At 37.4% G+C, this 18,661-nt stretch overlaps 1 protein-coding gene across 5 annotated transcripts in view; it reads left to right on the top strand.

Annotated features, from left to right (window-relative positions):
* cracd (capping protein inhibiting regulator of actin dynamics) overlaps window positions 1-18,661 on the top strand; it is a 325,587-nt gene that overhangs the window by 124,790 nt on the left and 182,136 nt on the right. The window lies entirely within an intron of this gene.

Genomic DNA, 18,661 nt, shown 5'->3' with positions numbered 1-18,661 from the left:
TCCTCATCACTAAACAAGAAAGCCCAGCAGAGACTACACTTCCTGAGGTGACTGAAGTGAGCAAGTCTTCCCCCTTCCATCCTCACCATGTTCTACAGAGGCACCATTGAGAGTGTTCTGACCAGCTGTATCACTGTCTGGTATGGCAACTGCAACATGTCCGACCGCAAGCGCCTGCAAAGGATAGTGAAGACAGCAGAGAACATTATTGGGATGCCTCTCCCTTCACTACAGGACATATTTTACAAATGCAGTGTACGCAAGGCCTGCAGCATTGTGCAGGACCCCTTACACCTCTCACATGGATTTTTCACGCTTCTGCCATCCAAGAGAAGATACTGCAGCATCAAAGCCAGATCTGCCAGGCTGCAGGAGAGTTTTTACCCCCAAGCTGTTAAACTCCTTAACACCAGGCTGCCCCCTGGGACTTTCCACATGGCCTCAACCACCTCTAAAAACAGAACTTTTATACATGTGAGCCACTGTCCTGCAAAGACGAGTGTGCATGTAGAGAAGAACTGAAAATCTCCTACTGACCTTTAAGTATTTTGACACTCTTGTTATCCTTCTGCTGTGAAACATTCTGACCTGTCATTGTTTACACATGTCTTAAACAACTATTATCATACACTGATAATTTCTGTATTATCTAGATCTATTATTTATTATTTATTTATTATATTACATACTGTATCTTACACATCAATATTGCTGCTACTTCTTTGTCTTTGTCTTGTCTTTGTGCAATGTCTTGTCTTCTTTGTGTTTTAATTTAAATTTTAATTCTATTTTTAAATTATTATTTACACATCATGTTGTTACACTGTGGACCCTGAGCTTCGCAATTTCGTCTATTTGTATACAGTGGAACCTCTAGATATGAGTTTAATTCGTTCCAGCACTGGGCTCGTATAGCGAATTTCTCGTACCTAGAACAAACTTCCCCATTGAAAATAATGGAAATCCAGTTAATCCGTTCCACACCCCCAAAAATATCAACATAAAAATCAATTTTCCTAATAAATAACACTGGTAAATAATATAACTGTAGTTTACCTTTATGAAGAGTCCTGGCTGGCTTGAGGGAGACGATAGGGAGTAAGTAAGTTAATTTCAACGGCCATGGCTTCCTTTTTTTTCTTTGCAGCACTATCTGAGGCAACAATCTTCTTGAGAGGCATCGTGGAATAATTATTTTCACGTTAAATGCAAAAAAACCAATGAAATCACAAGCGCACGCTACGGGAGAACAAGGAACACTGAGTGAGCTGACGGGCGGGCAACGTCAGCTTGGGTGAATCCCGAGTCGAGGCGGATCGGGAAACGCGTCACGCATACCCACAGCCTGGCTCGTGGCTCGTTACGCAAGCCAATGCTCGTATTTAGATCCGAATTTTTCGCTCATACTTTCCTTGTATCTTGAATTTCTCGTATACAGAGGTGATCGTATCTCGAGGTTCCACTGTACTTGTATATGGTTGAGATGACAATAAAGTTCACTTTGACTTTGACTTTGACATTCAGTTAAGGTTTAGGACCTTTTAGCTTTGCTTTAACTACATGCTTAACTGCTTATTTAGATTTTCTCAAATTTTTAATATTAGATACTAAATATTGAAAGATTCCTTTTTAGATCACGAGGGCATAGGGAAATGGATCAGGAGATGAAACATACTCAAAAAACTTGAAGAGATCAAAGGTTGAAGAACAAACCATGCAACAAAGACAAAATTAAACCAACATTCAAAATAAAATCTCCAAGTGTAAAGGTCATACACTGGGAATCCAAAACTGAAAGCACAAATAAAAAATTTAGTGAAAGTATCCTTAACCTTGAATAAACAAAAAAATGTGATACAGGCTTAAATATTGTCACAGTGATGACATCTCCCACCATGATTTCTTGTTCGTGCCTCCCTAGGAGTGGTGGCACACACAAAAAAATTGCAGTGCTAAAATAAAATAATAAATCCATGAACAAAATCAAGCTACAAAACAAGGTTATAATTAGAACCTACAGGTCTCAGAAATTACTTAAAATACAGGACCAGAGGCCAACCAGGAGTGCATAGAAAACAAGACAAAGGTTGAAAGCAAAATAAAAATGAAGCCCAAAATGAGAACCAGGAATCAAAGTTTTAAGAACAAAAGAGTGAAAACCACAAGTAACACACAAGCACACAAGAGGAAAGTTAGCAAGTTTAGATATTCTTATTTCTTAAAGGATTTTGGTATCAGCAAATTGGATAAGGAAATGCGCTTAAAGCGGCCCTTTTATCCCATTGCATCGATAATCACAGGTCACAACCTTAGAGGTCATGCCCCTGGAAACGCGGGAAGTGGACCTAACAATTGAAATCAAAATGGTGGCACTTGAAGACCTAAAATGGAATACAAGATGTTGCAAAACAAGAACATTGCAAATAAGCAACATAGAATTGAATCATGACAGCCTGTTCTCTGATCTCTGCTTGTTTATTGACTGTTCTTTTTTCCTGCTCTTAAGAGAGACTGTCATCACCTGGGGCCTCATGTATAAATGGTGTGTACGCACAGAAATCTTGCGTACGAACGTTTCCACGCTGAAATTGCGATGTATAAAACCTAAACCTGGCGTAAAGCCACACACATTTTCACGGTACCTCATACCCCTGGCGTACGCAATTTCTCCGCTCGGTTTTGCAGACTGGCGGCACCCAGTGTCAAAGCAATGCTACTGTTCCTGTGTGGTCACCCTTTCTTTCTTAGATCCACATTCCTGACGTGGCTTTATAAATACACTGAAACTAACTGCATATTGTTTATTAGTGTAATGCATCTGATTGTAATTAACCTGCAGCAATATAATGGTCCAGGGAATAGCCATAGTATTCCAAATACCATAACTGCTTTAGCGTTGTTACTGTCAATGCATCTTCTTCTTTCAGCTGCTCCCGTTAAGGGTTGCCACAGCAGATCATCTTTTTCCATATTACTCTCACTGCACCACTCGGAGTATTTATATCACTGTATCTGAGTGAGGAATCACAGCAGCAGCTAATTGGAAAAAGAATTATCGATATACAGCATGAAGCAGACGCTGCCTGAGCCACGGCAAAACGTTTCAGAGACTTTCCTGTACGGACTTCGCGGTTTAGAAAAAGTTTCATCCCAAGAACTATAAACGCACTCAATCAGTCCATCAAGTGCTTCTTGTAGAACTGTTTGTACTTATAAGTACAATTACCTCACTGTAAACTGGCACTACAGTTATAATATTGCACAACCTGCTCCACTTTATAAAGCGCGTATTTACATATGATGATGATATCATTTTTAAGATGAAATGCAGCGAAATATGCTGATTATATTATACAGATAAATCTTTAACTTCATTTAAATAATCTGTATTGTTAATAATTAAACATGTGAGGACACGGTACCACAGCGCTAGCTAGTTCAGGAATTGTTCCTGCCTTGCGTTGTATTTTTGCTGGTGCTGACGCGACACTGGAAGGATAGACGGATAGAATAATTAAACATGTACTACGAAGATATTTCAATGTTCCTTAAAAGTTTTGAAGAATCGGCGTTCTAAGCTTACAAATGGCTTAATTCTATTTTTAAATTATTATTTGCACGTCATGTTGTTACACTGTGGACCCTGAGCTTCGCAATTTCGAAGCTGAAATTACAGAGCTGATTGTGTGGCGATTGGGGTATTTGGAGAAAGAAAAATAAGGACAGGAATTGGAGGTTAGTACGTTTGAAAGAGACAGTACTTCTGTAATAAATTATTTCATCGAAGGTCGCGCATGGCGCAGCAAGCCTCTTGCATGATGCGCCACCATGTTCCCATGTTTAATAACATGCTTTCATTCCTATCATCATGAAAAAGATATCACGTATACATCTCAGTATTTTAATTATTCAGAGAGTTGTAATATCATGACTGTAATGGATTGTGTCCTGTCGGATAAAGAGAAAGCATATTTAAGAAGCAGGTGGTGATTCACACACAGAGCACATAGAAGATCAAATACAGAACAAAGCATTTAATGTGCTACTTTAGTTACAATGGGATTTGAGAAACTAGTAAATTAAACAATTTTAAGATGAAGTTTATGATGTTCTACTTTAATGGCAAAATAAACTACATGATTAAAGTGGAAATTTTGAGATTAAAGTTGACATTTCGTGCTTTTTTCCCACTGTGTGCCTATTTTTTTTTTGTTTGTACCCTAATAAGCTTTCATATGGCACTCAGACGGTGGGCTACGAGTCGCCTTTTCACGGCGACCTTGATATGTGACTTCTTTTTTATTTTGGGCACTGTGCGACTTTGTGAACTTAAGCTTTCGAGTTTCTCCGACACTATGTTACTTGATCAACTTTCTTTTGTTGATTATACCACTGTTTAAACCAACAAATAGTACGCTTTTCCTTTGCCTCCACTTGGTATTTGCTGAAATTCTTATATTTTCCCCTGTGCTTTTCCCATTGTCTTTTCACAGAAGGCTATTTATATTGATTTGCATATTCAAAGAGGCGTAATTCTGGGAGGAGTCGGGGCAGGACAGAAGGCACGTGCATGTGCATTACTTTTCACCCTGATCGGGATTTATGTAGTGGAAGAACGTGGAAGTTTGCGTACGTACAGATTCCTGCATCTGGATTTTTCTGTGCGTACACACATTCCCGCTTTTGTGCTTACACCATGTTATAGTGTGAGTTCTACGCACGACGTTATACATGAGGCCCCTGATCTGTAAAACACTTTACAATAAAACTTACTGTAAGTCCTTTGGATCTTCTTTCTACCACCTTAGCTTCAATTTTCTGGAGCAGGTACTAAATTGTGAGAATTTTCTGTATTCATAATTTATAGCTGTGTATTTTTTGGATTATATTATTTGAGAATACAGTCTTAAACATTAACATGTAACCTCAAACATTTCCCAAGAGGAGTTTATTATTTAGGATCAGAGATGATAAAATGTATAAAGAACAAACAAACAACTGAAACACATTTTGTTTTATTTTTATATAATTTTCAGTGAGTGATTACTATATGCCAGTGCTTATGAAATATAATGCGTTACAAAGCAAAATTGTGCTCTTTTGAAATAATACAATACATGCCTTCTCCATGCTTTTCCAAGCTTGTCTAATCTCATTTAGAATATTCAGGGTACAAACTGGCAATAACTGTCATGAAGCAGGATCTTAATCAGGAAAGATATTAGTTCACTCAATCAGTCATGCATGAGCACATGGTGGCAATTAAGTATCACCAAGTAACTTTATACAGGAAGTGCTTGAGTTGTGAAAATACCCCAAACATGCTAAGCCCCCAAATACTAACCCTACACACCATGAGGTTGTATTCTAATGTCAACTAAATCTAATTCAGGGTCACAAAGTCACTGAAGCTTATCCTGTCAGGATCAGGTTCATTGTGATAACGTCTCATCCACACACACACAGAGCCAATTTACATTTGTCAACTACCCTGACACCTAACACCCCACAATCAAACAAAACACAACTTGTGTGTATAGGCCAAGAGGTGCTGTACATTTGTTGTTTTTTATTTTTTGATTTGTTTGGGTTGAGTCTGCTTGAGACATTCTGCTTACATTCCCACAATGGACTGAGAGGAAGCTGGAAAACTAAGCAATAAGCAAGAGACCAAGTTGCCTTTTAAAAGGTCGTATGTGGGCAGTAGGCTAATTTGGAGCTTCTTTCCCTGTAGTGGGCACTGCATGGTCCACAACTAGAAAGAATAGGGACCATACTGCTGCTTTTAGTCTGGCATATGGAGACTGCCTGACTTTCTTGGCTATTTAGTAGAAAAAAACACCAAAGGATGCTAAAGGAGCTCCTTCACCCAGGTGTCCCTGTTGTAAAAGTAGAACTTTCCTGACTCTGTAAGTGGTCTCTGGGTAGTATGTAAAGCCACCTTATAGTCAAAAATGATTTCACATAGAGCTGGAAGAAGAAGGTTATTATTGCCAATGTATTTTGTGAAATTTATTTCAAAGATTTGCAATTCAGCTGAGAGAGAGAGAGAGAGAGAGAGAGAGAGAGAGAGAGAGAGAGAGAGAGAGAGATGGACAAATTACAGCTGTAAGTCAGGTTAGAGAGATAGGCAGAAAACGTGTGAAGGATACACAAGCAGGTCATTTTAAAAAGTGCTAATGTCTGCTTGACCAGTATGGTTAAAAAACCCAGAGTCTGTGATAAATGATGAGAACAGGTGAAGGTATTAATGACCTGTCAGTTTTTCTGGTAGTTGCCCACATCTGACATGAATTCTATGAATATATAATTATGTGAGTGTTTATAATGACATGGATCCAGCACGATGTCAGAAGCGTCTCACTATGCCGTCGACATTCTTTGCTGGATGGGACATCTGTGTATCAGCATTCTCCCACTTGTCCCTTTGCTTCTCTCTAGCCTGAATATGTATGTATACAGAATTATGCATTATATTCTGGGAATTAATTTTATCTTTTAAAACAAGTTAAATACATATATCTCTTTTTGTACCATCTCTGTCTCTTTCTCTTGTAATTATTTTCATCCATGGTTACAAAAGGCATGGTATTGATTCTAGTCAGTTCTGCATCAAGAAACACATCCCAGGGGAGAAAGAGCACCCACTGCTGGATACAGAGGTTCAGTTAATGGTGAGGAGTTGTTAAGTCCTTGAATGGAATTAAGAGAAAGAGACAGAATAAGGGTGAAGAAAAGAGTGTGTTGTGGGGTATTTTCATATATACAATTAGGCAAGTCTGTTCCACTTGGTAGAAAGAGGATTAAAACTTACTTAGTCAGTTCCTAGAAAGGCAGAACCTTGAAGTTCTCTGGTGTTAGAGAATCATCATGTTTCTGTTGTGTGACTCTAATCTGGTCTCTATTTGACTCTATGTAAACTATATAGTGATATATATCTAAGCTTCAGTCCCTGTTATCAACTGTTTCTTTGATTTAGTCCAAATTCATTAATTTGAGATTTTTTTGGAACATTTGATGTGGACATGCTTCCTTTCAGAAATGAATATTCTCAACAGTCAACATTCACACACCTTGCCCTTGTTTAATTGTTCACGTTGAACACTTTCAAGTGATTCATAACTAATCCCAATAGTGTCTGCTAACCCACACACTGTCACTATTTGATTTTTCATTATGATTTTCTCCTTCTGTCAGTTATTTTCTTCTGTCATTGACGTCAAAGGCCAGCCAGACTTTGGGTACCCTTGAGAGACGTTCTGTCACAACAATATTCTGTAGTCCATCTCTTGACTGTGGCATATGAAGGGAAATTGTCTTACTACACGTTGATTAGGCAAGAATTAATCTCCAAAGGCATATTCTTCTCTAGTGTTAAATCAATTGATAGCATAGTATTGATTTTGCGTTAACCTGGTTTTTAAACAAGAAACATACATCAGAAACATACATCAAACATTTAAATGCTATACATTTGTAATTTACATATTTTAGTATACAGGACATAATCTTTTGTTGTCTTTTTATAAATGCACTGACTTCTTCCAACATTAAAATATGTGTTTGAATCTAGAATCTTGGTGCAGTATAAAATATGGCACTGGTAAAATAGTCAACCGTAAATGACATCACACATCATCAAATGTGGTGATCACTTGGCTGTAATGCTGCACTGTCTCTACGACAAAACTGTTATGGCCATAATGAATAGGTATGGTATATTGTTTGTGAACATAGTTACAATAATTGAAAAATAATAGCTTAAAATTCTCCAAACACAAACACAGTCACAAATGCTTCAGAGATGTCATGCCTCAAAAACTAAATAACATCCCTTGATGTGATTGATTCAACTGTTCCATTTGTGGCAGGCAAACCCCTCCACTACTGCAGTCCAAGTAATACCACAGTGTTCCTCAATTATACCATTGTCAGTCTAGTGGAGACTTCATGTAATCTACCTACCTAGTGTATTTGATGTAATAATATTTTGAAAGTTCACAGGACCATTTTGTAGAAAAGGTACCTGTTTTTGGTTTCAAATAACTAACCTATATTTGTGAAGGTGTGATTTAAGTCTAAATGGTGTTCTGTAAAAACAGTCCCTTTCCATTATATGATAAGTCATTGTCTCCTAGAGGCTATTTCTGCTGATCAGTGTTTTTCTGCAGGTTCAGTGAACTTTTTATGTGTAGTGAGTAAGGTGACCTTCGTTATATATCTGTACCAATGCTAGCATATCAAGAATGAAATAATTAAAATAAACCAAACAGTATAAATGAAATGCTTTTCAAAAAACATACTCATGCAATTAAAAAGAGAGTCTGTTCCTTGTTTTCAAGTTGTCATTTAAGTGAGAACAAGGACAGAAAGCTGTTTTAAAGCTATAACTTGCAGGCATTCAAGATTTGAAACTTGCAGGCATTCAAGATTTGAATCTTGAGGATGACTAATGTGGTTTGTTGCATGAATAGTCTTGAAAGAAGGCTTTTCTTCAGCCTTGTTTTCTGCATGGAGAATAGAATGTTTCCCTTTTCACAAATATCTAGTGTATTTTTTTTTCTTTTTGCATTGAAAGTGGAGTGTTGGAGTACGTTTTTGGTTAATTAACATTTTTCTAAATAATGAACTTGGTTGTGTGCATGAGTGGGCTTATGACTAAGCCCCCTATCAAGGATTGGTTTCTGACTTGAGCCCAGTGCTGACAGGTTGTGGCCCACTGTGATGCTGATTGGATTATGTTATGTTAATGAAGAATGAAACAGACCACTACATTTTGCATCACTGTCGGTTTTCGAGGAAATATTGTATTTTATATTTACTTGATTCATAGACTAGCATCAAGTCTGTGGCATGTTTCAGCATTTCATCCAGAATCAGATTTTGGCTAATCTAAACATTCACCAAGATGCCTCAGATTAGGAATTAGATTGATGGTTTATGTGATTTTAGTAGCATCAATTAATGCAGATACATTGTTGAATTAGTTCCTTAATTAAATTAGTTCCTTACTTTCATTATTCCTTAAGTATTAAGGAATAATTAAATGTTACTTTTTCTGTAAAATTAACAGCTTTGTGTTGCTAGACTACTTCCTCTACTTAGACAAATAAGCTATACCTACTCTTTTCATACATTGCTAATACCTGCTTCTCAATTGAAACTGAGTCTACCTTTAATTATGATTATTTATATATACTGTATATACTCAGAGTGCACTTTATTAGGTCCACCAATCTAATATTATGTAGACCCCGTTTTCCTCAAGAACAGCTTAAATTCTTCAAGGCATGGATTCAACATGGTGCTATTTTAGTTCATGGTGACTTCCCACCACATCAGTTCCTAAGAGTTTCTTGCCACATATTATTGGTATGAATCTCCCACCCCCGTCCATAAAGACACTCTATTGAAATGAGATATGGACATAATGCAGGCCATTAGAGTAAACTGGAGTGACTATAAGGTATGCGAAACCAGCTTGAGATGATACATGTTTTGTGATGTGGTGTATTATCCTGCTGGCATTGCTCATTTTAAACAGATTGGACTGTGGCCTTAAAAGGTGCACATTGTTAGCAACAATGTTTACAGTTCTTTGTGTTATTCAGATGACTCTCAATTAATATTAAGAGGCCTAATATGTGTCAAGAAAACATTCCCCAAACCATTACATTAATACCACTAGTCTGTACAATTGATAAAAGACAGAAAGGATCCATTCAGCTTAAGCCAAATTTTGAGCGCACGGAAGAAATCAATGTTTAATCAAACTTAAGTTGAAGGATCAGAAATCCTTGACATCTGCCTGCTCTCCAGTATCCTGTGGAACCATTTTGTGCTTCCATCCATTCAATCCTTTCTCTTTTATCTTCTGGTGTCCCCTATTTTTAGTCCTTCGTAGGTATCAAGGGGTGCACAATTATCACAAAATTCATAATTGTTGATTATTGTTAATAATATTATAACTGTGATTATTATTTTTGACTGATAGTATTACAGTGAAATACATATTTTGTGTTGCCAGCTGCAGATATAGTGCTGTATTCTGTATGCACAGAATGTAGCATCATTGAGCATTTCTTAAGGGAATCACAAAAAATTGTGGGATAACTGAAAGATTAAAATTCTCTGTTTCAAGTAATGTTATTTTTTTACAGTAAAGATACTGTATAGTATTGATTACAAGAAATAATATTTATATAAATGGTACTGTAATTTTTTGTAATGGAGTAATATAGTAAATGACTGATATTAAAATAACACAATTTTAGTATAACACATTTTATTGTCTTTTTCTAAAACAATTTTACTTCTGAAAAACTACAGGTCAGATTTCTCAGCCACTAAGATAAACAAGTTAAATATGAAATATTAAATTGTGGTTCTGATATACTGTTTTAATAAAGTATACATTGTATCTTTATGGAAAATCAAAGCACAGAATAAAATCTCAAATCATTAAGAGGTTGATGTAAACACAAGATGATAGTTCTGATTATAGACACATAGAAGTGTTAAATATATCAATATTAATGTCATTTGAACTCAATAAGTATTTAGATGGTATGATATTATTAAATGCTGCTGCGGTAGTGTCATTTACTGTATGTAGTTTGCTACAATATGCATACAGTACCATCAAAGGAAAAAGGACATCACTGTCTAAATACTTTTCAAATTTCCTGTATATTCACACATGTATATGAACATTATCAGGCAATGAAGTTTTATGTATATTGTAATAGCACAATCCTCACGGTATGCACAATATTCACTTCAGTGTCACAGTGCATTTGCCAATCACTATGTATAGCCTATGGCCAGAGTACCGGTGTCTGGCCCAAACACATAGCAATGCCATTCACTTCATTCACCCATCAACTGAAGTGATGCATCTTGCTGTTTTTCCAGTGTTCCAGTTCTGTAGTTCAAACTGACCACAAATCAGTTGTGGTCATGTAGTGTGCCACTTGATTCTGATCTATTTAATTTCTGTTTTACATTTGGAATAAAGTGAGGTTAACACAACCTGGAAAAAATAATGGGGGATGATGTGACATAACTTTTATTCATAGTGTCGATCATTTTTTAAAACCTCCATTTTGCACTGTGTTAATTGGAGACTTGTCTTTTGATAAAAATATGGCTTTCATTATATCTATTTGCCTTTGAGAGCAAGCTGTATACAGCGGCATGTTTTATAAAGAGTGAATCAGCAATAAGTAGCTTTCACATACTCTTTATACCACACTATGTTGCTGAATTTTAGGTAGTTATGGAAATTCACCATGTTTGAATGTAGTGCTACCACAGTCTTTATACACTGTTTGCACAGTATGTTTTTTGATCAACATAATCAAAACTGACAACAAAGTAATTCAAAATTACTGATGATACTCTTCATTTTGGCACTAAAATGTCTTCTTCTGTCTAAGGTGGTCTAGGTTTAATAATACTGTACTAATATTTCTCAAATTCTTGGAGGCTGCTGCAAAAAAATTCATACTGTGTAAAATACGTTCCTTAGAATTGGATTCCTAAAAACACATTAATCACAGCCTCCTGTAGTTAGTTGCAGGTATGTAATGTACGTATGTACTTTTGACTCGCCAATATACTCACTTGTATAATGGATGGATCTGTTACCTGTTTTGAGCAGTTTGCAACTGGGAAAGGTTTGGTCTTTCACACAGGTTGAGTGCTAAATGGAATGCAGTAATCATCATGCAAACAAGTAATTGTGTAGTCCAAGTATCATTGTGCATGCAAGACATAGCAGCTTTGGCAGTGGCCTTCTTTCTGCTCTGGCATGACAACAGACTCGATTACCCCAAGTCCATACCACCATCTCTCTTCTAGTGCTATGGTCCTGACATGGAGTTTTTTAAGTACTCTAGTTGAACCCACTCACCAAGACGTATTTAATAGGTTATTTGGTGACTCTATTTGTGGATGGTTTCTCTGATGTGCTTGAAGCTGCCAGGATAGTTTCCACCTTCCAGAGTGGATAAAGTAGAGTTAGTGAGGTTCAGAAAATGGAGTAGTCTGTCTGTGGTTATATACAGTATATTACTATGTAGGCATTTAACATCACTGCCTTATAGCTTTGAAATCCTACATCTAAATCTCAGTCCAGCTGCAGTGCAGTCATTGTGCAATTTTCTCCTTCTCCTCATGTCTGTATGGGGATTTTCCCCCGGTGCTCTAATTTTTACTGTCACAATTACATGAAATGTGTGACTTTTAATCAGTCCACTGTGAGTGTTTGAGTGCACCGTGTGATGTACTGGCACCCCACTGAGGGTTGTTTCCTACCTTGGACTTAATGTCCCTGATTCTGAACTGGATTAAGCAAAATCATCCCTGTCATGGTTATTTTCTCGCCAAAAACTACAGTCCCGCTGCATCACAAACTAATAACTTGAGATTTTATTGTCTGGTCCCTAAAGGTTAATTGATGTTTATAAATACTTTTCCATTTTCATTTTCAAATGTTTTGTATTTTTTAATATATTTTTCAAAAATGATAATTAGCATTTCTCACATGGTAACATCACTGTCTGTTATAGTAAACTCCCTGGACTTTTATCTGGATCTTGACAGAAAAAAATTACACAGCGCAGATTCTTCAGTATACTGTATATGATGTTTTTGGATTAATACTTGTCGGTGTTCCAAAATCATGCAGATGGAACTTATTCTTTTCACACAAAGCCACTGGGTAAATTTATGGATTTTATTAAAATTGCCACATTTAAACATTCATATTTAGATTTGTGCTTGGTAGTGCTCTGTGTTACTGATTTCATAAATGTTCATGCAGTATGGGTGCTAATAATAGAAGAAAATGTCAGAGAATAGCACGTGACCCTTGCATTTCCTGAAAAAGCTTTCCAATGTTATTTATTGCCTCACAGAAATGCATCAGAAGCAAGCCAGTGGTGCAAATCCAAAGGGAAAAATCACAAAAGCTCATTCAAATCTCCACAGATGACTTTTGACTGTGAATATAAGAGTGATGCAGTGCTTTGATGAGCAAGTATTTTTTGGATTGTTTCCCCAGCTTTACATTTCTGCAGAATTCATCCACACAATTCTGGCTGCTGCTAAAGAAAAAAAGAACCACAACACTGGCTGCTTGACATATCTCCAACATATGTTGTCATTTGTTAGCTGAAGATTACTTAGTGCAGAAAAATGTGTGGCAGTATTTGCAATCCCAAGCCTTCTTTATGTGGAGCAGATTTTAATGGTTTAGAAATGTTTAGAAGAATTGTCTTACCAACAGGATGTTTCCCTTATATTGTTTTTCCTAGACGCATACTTCTGGGACTTTGCATAACTCACAGTTCTTAAGCAGAATCTTATTTATGTAAGAGTGTTCATTTTTAATTTTTATTACACATACTTTTGCATTATAGGCTATTGAAGTACAAAACATAAGTTGTTACAAAACAGCTTAGATAAAGTAGCCTAAATAGGAATATAAACTTTGAGGACTGTTTTTAAATGTAACTTTGGTGACTTTGATCCCTTGCATACCACAGTTTAGCTACTCTAACACAAAAGGGCCTAGAATAAGAAGTATACATTTTAGAAATACCAAATAATATAAGTCAGCACAGCGATAAGAATAATAAACATACTCAGAACATATACAGTGCCCTCCGTAATGTTTGGAAGAAAGGCACATTTTTCCTTGATTTACACCTCTGCTTCACAGTTTAAAATTATAAATCAAACAATTATGATGTGATTAAAGTGCACATTGCAGACTTAAATATAAGAGTATTTGCATACTTTTGGTCACAGTATGCAATTACAATACTTTTTCTACATGGTTCTCTCTCTCTCCCCAACCCCATTTCAGGGTACCATAAATGTTTAGGACATAGCAATAGCAGGTATATCAAAGCAGTTGTATTTAGTACTTTGTTGCATATCCCTTGCATGCAATGACTGCTGAAGACTGTGACTCATAGACATCACCAGGTGCTGAGTATCTTCTCTGGGTGATTTTCTGCCAAGGCCTCTAATGTAGCCATCTTCAGCTTCTGCTTGTTTAGGGGGTTTATCCCCTTATGTTTTCTCATCATCATATGAAAGGGCAATGCTCAATTGGCTTGGCCTTTCAAAAATTGCCCGTTATTTATCTTTGGAAAAACTCCTGTGTTGCCTTAGCAGTATCTTTGGGAATCATTATTTTGTTGTAGAATGAAGCACCTTTCCATTGGGTCTGGAGACGTTTATTTATTTCTATACACCTCAGAATTCATTGTACATCTGCTATCAGCAGTTATATAATCAGTAAAGATAGTTGTACCAGTACCTGTAGCAGCCATACACACCTAAGCCATAAAACCCCCCACCACCATGTTTAACAGATGAGGAGTTATGGTTTGGATCTTAAGCTGTTCCTTTCTGACTCCACACTTCGCTCTTGCCATCACTCTGATACAGGTTGATCTTTATCTCCTCTGTCCACAAGACATTTTTTCCAGAATTCTACAGGCTATTTTAAGTACTTTTTCTCAGACTGTAATCTGGCCATTCTGATTTTGTGATCTAACTGTGGTTTTCAGCTTACAGTGTGGCCTCTGTATTTCTATTCCTGAAGGTCATTCTGCAGATAGTAGTTTTTATCACATACACATCTGCCACCTGTTTCTGATCTGTTGGACAGGTGTTTAGGGCTTTTTCTTTATCAGAGTGAGGATTCTTCTGTCATCAGCAGTGGAGGTCTTCCTTGGCCTTCCAGTTCTTTAGTGATTACTGAGCTCACCAATGAGTTATTGGTTCTTAATGATTATCCAAACAGTTGATTTAGGTCATAATATGGTTTTACCAATCTCTCTAATGTTTTTATTCTTGTCCTCATGTTGAACAATAGCAACTACAGACTCCAAAGGTAGTCTGTAGGTAGCAGCAAGCCTAGGTATGTTATACCTGCACTAATGAAGCATGAAACGCACACAAATACCTGTGACACCTATTGTTCTAAACATTATGGTGCCCTGAAATGGGGGGACCATGTATACAAAGTGTTGTCATGTCTACATGGTGTGGCCAAAATGTATGCAAATACTTTAAATTAAAGTCTACAATGTACACTTTAATCGCATCTGAATTGTTTGATTTATAATTTTAAACTGTGGAGCTGAGACTCAGATGCACCAGACTCAGTCTGAATTAACAAGTCTTTTTTCCTGGATTGGAGTAACAGCAATAACATGAATGCTGGTTTCCACTGTATTGTTAATGGTTAAAGCAATTTAACAATCAGATACTCAGTAAATGAAAAAGCCCCACTCACCTGAATTACTGTTAAGCTGTAAGAGAATCTGTTAGGCCATTGCGCCCCCAGCTCTACCTGTTGTGTTATTTCAAAAAACTTATTTTTGCTCACATTCCTAATGTTGCAAGATGTAGAGAATCCCTCAATACCTATTACAAATTAAAATTGTACTTATAGCGCCCAAGAGAAAAGCCACTACACTTTATACTATTCAGATAATGCTTACCTTACTTTATTTCAGGTCACCAAGGCACATACACCAAGTAGCATTACGTGGTGATGGTGTATGAACACAACCACCCTAAAAACTTTAAAGGACTATACCATCTAAATGTAGTATTTTTTAATATGTTACTTTACGCCATATGGTTTGTAGTGATGGCAGCGAAAAAAATTTCTAATCTCATATTCTCATGGATAATTGAAATAACAAAGCTTCTGATAAATTGAGTGTCCATTGAGACTAATGCTGGACAACAGCACACAATGTCAAAAATGTTCATTAAATAAATAACATTACTTGTGTCACATAATCCACATGTCAGGTCACCTGATTGTATGCTCACAACATGCAAAACAAATGCATATTTTTGCTAAATTTTTTGTATTTTTTTTCATGTTCAGACAGCATCAGGCTTTGAATTAAAGACAGGATTATAGACCAATGACTGAGGAAAGTTGGGTCTGTAATGCAACAGGGCAATCTCGTTTGAATATGTTTCCTGTTTATGCACTATTATAGCGGTTGTTTAGACAAAAAATTGGATTTGAAAGTTGAGTTCATAGATGTAGCTATGCAGCACCACCTGGAATTTCCAGCAAATGCCACCCTGCAAATCTGACCTTGTTACTGAGAATGCCTGAAACAAACATTAAACTCCAAAAAACAGCTTCCTATACTTTTGTTTTATATGTCACTTCATATTCAGCAGATATCTGAATAAAGTGCCTGTCTCAGATCAAATTGCCTAGGTGCATTGCTCTATTTCTTCAACAGTTAATTTACACGGGACAAATTTATGAGCAAAAACAGGGTGCAGAAAACAATGCAACATCGGTATTAAAACGATAGATCGGTACAGTTGATGGACTTGCTTAATATTGGATTATGATGCCATATGGACATTACAAGCAGATATCAGCAGATTCACAACATACCACAGGATATAGCAAGGCCTTCAAGGTTCTCCTTGGATTGTTATCAGGTCCGAGAGGCGGCCACAGGCAGAGTTGGAAGCACAGGCAATAATGCCGGGTGGGCCTTCTGGTTAGACTAAGGAGAGCAGCCGCATAAGCCCCAATGTGAAGTGTCTTCTGCACAAATGCCAGATCCTTTATACACAAATTAGACAATCTGAAATTGACTAATGGCCTGCAAACTTCTATGTTTGCAAATGTTGTTGTGATGATCATTATGGAACCTGGCTGCACCCGCTTATTCCGGACACCGTGTGGCAGTTAGAAGGCTGTGACCAATCTACTGCTCTGACAGGAACGGAGTCTTCTGCAAGAAAAAAGGTGGGGTATGTGCGTGTTCGTAAACAATGTCTGGTGTACAAACAGAAAGATTTTATGCACACACTACTCTCCTGATTTAGAAGCAGTAACAGTTTTATGCAGACCTTTCTTTCCTACCGAATGGAGCTAACTGATGTTTATATCCTTCCTGACTCAAAACATTAGCTCAGCTCTTATCTGCCTCACAATGTGACAACAAGCAACAGCAAGCTCATCCAGACAGTGTACACATTGTGGCTGGTGATTTAATCAAGCATGCCTAAAGGCTGTACTCCCCACATTTGTGCAATATATAGTGCTCCACAATTGGGAAGAACACGCTGGACCATGTTTATTCCAACCTAAAGCATGCTTACAGAGCCTTACTTCTTTCACCACCTATCAAAACCTGGCCTGAGGAAACCCTCTTGCAGCTGTAGTACTGTTTTGGAAAACACAGAATGGTCCATATTCGAACAATTAGACTTAGAGGAGCACACAGAAACTATACTTGGCAATATTATGTTTTGTACTGATGAGGGCTACAGTGGATAAACATATACAGGGTCTAAACCCAACCAAAAACCAGTGAGGTTCAGTCTCTGTTGAGACATTGCCTTCAGGTTAGGGGAATAGGGCCCAGTAGTGCAGCAAAAATAAATCTGAGGAGAGGCATGAAAACTGCCAAGATAGCCTATAAAAACAAGGGTAGAGGCCCACATGACAGACAATAACTCACGGCAGGTATGGCAGGGAATACAACAAATCACCAACTACAAAAAGCTGTACACATGTGCCAATCTGTACTGATGCCTCATCGATGGAGGAACTAAATCTTTCTTTGCCCGCTTTGAGGCAAAGTGTTCTGGCACTAACACACAGCCCCTGCCGACTGCCACCTGCAACATACTCACTTTTCCGGAACATCACGTGAGACAGGTGCTCAAGACAGTGAATCCGAGGAAAAGCTGCTGGGACAGACAGCGTACTTGGCAGGGTACTTAAAGCTTGTGCCGACCAGTTGGCAGGAGTCCTTACTAATTTATTTAAAATGTCACTGAAGCAGGGCACTGTTAACCTGTGTCTTAATTTGGCTGCTATCATCCCTGTCCCTAAAAAGTCAGTCATTAATAACCTTAATGACTACAGACTGATTGTATTAACATCAACAGTCATGAAGATGTTTTGAAAGACTTATAGCTCAACACATTAAAGCCAGCCTCCCCCCCACCTTCAACCCTCACCAGTTTGCTTATAGATCAAATAGATTCATGGAAGATGCCATCAGTACAGCCCTCCATACAGTGATGAGCCATCTGGAACACTCAGGGACCTATGTAAGGATGCTATATGTCGATTATAATTTGATGTTTCATACAATCATCCCTAGGCATAGCTATCAATAAGCTGTATATAACCTGAACTTCTCCCCCTCCTTCTGCACTTGGATAAGAGGATTTCCTCACTGACTACCCACAAAACTGTTAGAATTATTCTGCTTATTCTGCTTTCTAATGTATTCACTTCTTACAAAACCAAAATATTCACCAGATGAATTTTATCAAGTTTGGACAAATCATGAACTACCTGGTGCACTGCGGCATTCTCCGCATCCAAAGTACATTCACCATGGATCTTGTCGTCGGTTTTTTGTCTCAGCAGGAGTAGCAGTGAGTCTGTTTATTCATTTTGGTCTGAAAGACGCTATCGTCCACATATTTCTGAATGACGTGTTGATCATAATGTGCTGATTCCTCTGGTAAAATCATATACAGCTGTATGTTATATATAGACACTTTGAAGTTTGGACTGTTTAACCACCTCCATCTATGCTCTAACAAAGTTCTGCTGATTGGTGATTTTATT

The sequence above is a fragment of the Erpetoichthys calabaricus genome, chromosome 5, assembly GCF_900747795.2.
Source record: "Erpetoichthys calabaricus chromosome 5, fErpCal1.3, whole genome shotgun sequence".
Lineage (NCBI taxonomy): Eukaryota > Metazoa > Chordata > Cladistia > Polypteriformes > Polypteridae > Erpetoichthys > Erpetoichthys calabaricus.
The sequence above is the reverse complement of the archived record's forward strand: the minus strand, read 5'-3'. Positions and strand labels throughout refer to the sequence as shown.